Below are 2,027 nucleotides of genomic sequence, written 5' to 3' on the forward strand. Positions count from 1 at the left end.
TTCCAAAAAATTTCTCTTTCTGGAAATCTTATCATATTTTTTTATGATCCACACAATTGAATGCCTTTCCCTAGTTGACAAAATACAGGCTAAACTCTTTCTGATATTCTGTGCTTTCAGGCAAAATTCATCTGCTATCAGCAATGCGATATACTTCACCCCAAGTTTTCTTCTGAATCTGACTTGAATTTCTGGAAGTTCTCAGTATCTCTGAACTGCTACAACAGTGTTTGCATTACCTTCAGCATATAGTTACTTGTGTGAGATATTAAGAATATTACTTAATAATGTCTGCATCCTGTTGGACTGCCTTTCATTGAAATGAATACAAATATGGATTTCATCTAATGAGTTGGATAGGTAACTGTCTTCGTTATTTATGGAACCACTTGGCATGGACCAGGTAGTGCTTTCAGCATTATATTACTTTGTTAAAATATTTCAATTGGGATAATGGAAACATATGTACAAATATGCTTGATATGATCAATGTATGGAATGTTATAAGAGTTGTAAGAGCCCACAATAAAATGATTTTAAAATAATATATTTCCATTGGCATTTCATTAATTCCAAATACTGTAATCTTGTTTTTCACCAAGGTCATATTATACCAAGATATAATATGACCTTGGTGTAAAACAACATTTCCCCTTAATATTATTGTTTATTGATAATTTGTTACCTCTTGAAATAGTTGAAAACCAATAAATTCTTTATGATATTATAGCTACTGATATTTCCATCTTCTTTTTATTGTCCCTGAATCTGTCAATATTTTGCCCATGAAGTTTTCAGTATTTCAATTTGAAACTTGGATTTCTTTTCTTCAGTTCTTTCATCTTGATAAATGCTAATCTGGTTCTTCCCTGTAGGGTTGTAAGTCCACATTTTTGTGCATTTCATTATAATACTTTATTTTGGCTTCTCAAGTTTTCCATGGAAATTTCTTTAGTTTTTTTTTAATGTCACCATTTTTTCCCGCCTGCTTTATCTATCGTGAATTCAAGTGTAATCTTAATATCTTATAATATTCACTTTGGTCTTGTCTTTCCTGTGTTTTAATGACCTTTTGCTTTCAGCATGTGTGATGTCCTTGATGTCATCCCACAGCTCACCTGACCTTTAGCGGTTGGTGTCCTTTGCTTTCCATGTATTCTTGAGATGGTTTCTAAATCCCAGCAGTATTGATTTAAGGTCATACTCTAGCACCTGATTTTCTGTTCTAAAGTTGTTCCCTGACTTTGTTCTGACTGATTATATTGAACTTCTCCATTGTTGTTTCTACAGCTGTGGCTAAATTTACTTTTGTGCATTCTACCCAGAGTGTTCCACATGCATGAGGTTTAAAACAACACAAAAACAAAAAACAAAAAAGCACAAAAACTCACTGCCCCATCTTTTTCCCAAAGAATGGTTGATGTGTTTCAAATATAGGCCTAGCTCTTAGCAGTCCAACACCTATCCAACAGCACCACAAGAGTTTATGATGGTAAAAAATGACATTTGCAAGGAACAACTTATTGGTCTTATAAAATTATACCATGTAAGTGTTACAGCTCTTTTAGAATTTGTCTACCAGGTTTTCTGTTTTTTTCTGGAAACTACCTCCCCCCCCAAAAATTTTTAGCATGTGATCTCAGATAACATTTCTATCACCAAGGGGAAATTTTCTAAATATTCATTTTTCTCCTTTGTTTCACACTTTCACATTTTAATCACTGGTACTTATCAGTGCATCATGATGTCATGTTTGGTTAATTTCAGGCTACAGAAGTTGGTTAAAGTTACCTCCCTCTCTCTCTCTCTCTCTTTTTTTGCCATTGGAATTAATGTTTAGTTGTACATTTGAACAATACCCATATTGACTCATATTTCTTATAGGTGAATATATGAATATTCACTATACAACTATCACTGACAGTATTGTACCTTAGGAGAGAACTTGAATTGTTCTTTTTGATAATAAACATTAGGATATTTCTCTGCAATTTATCATTCCAGGCATAGTAGGTACCATGTAACTT

At 33.1% G+C, this 2,027-nt stretch overlaps 1 non-coding gene across 1 annotated transcript; it reads left to right on the top strand.

The window, feature by feature from the left end:
* Window positions 1-1,548: 1,548 nt before the first annotated feature.
* On the top strand, window positions 1,549-1,612 carry LOC115871071. Its single transcript, XR_004047060.1, has one exon. It is a non-coding gene; the product is annotated as a U7 small nuclear RNA (small nuclear RNA).
* The last annotated feature ends 415 nt before the right edge of the window (window positions 1,613-2,027 follow it).

Source organism: Echinops telfairi, unplaced genomic scaffold (genome assembly GCF_000313985.2).
Source record: "Echinops telfairi isolate 266 unplaced genomic scaffold, ASM31398v2 ScPeMD7_3533;HRSCAF=4204_0, whole genome shotgun sequence".
Lineage (NCBI taxonomy): Eukaryota > Metazoa > Chordata > Mammalia > Afrosoricida > Tenrecidae > Echinops > Echinops telfairi.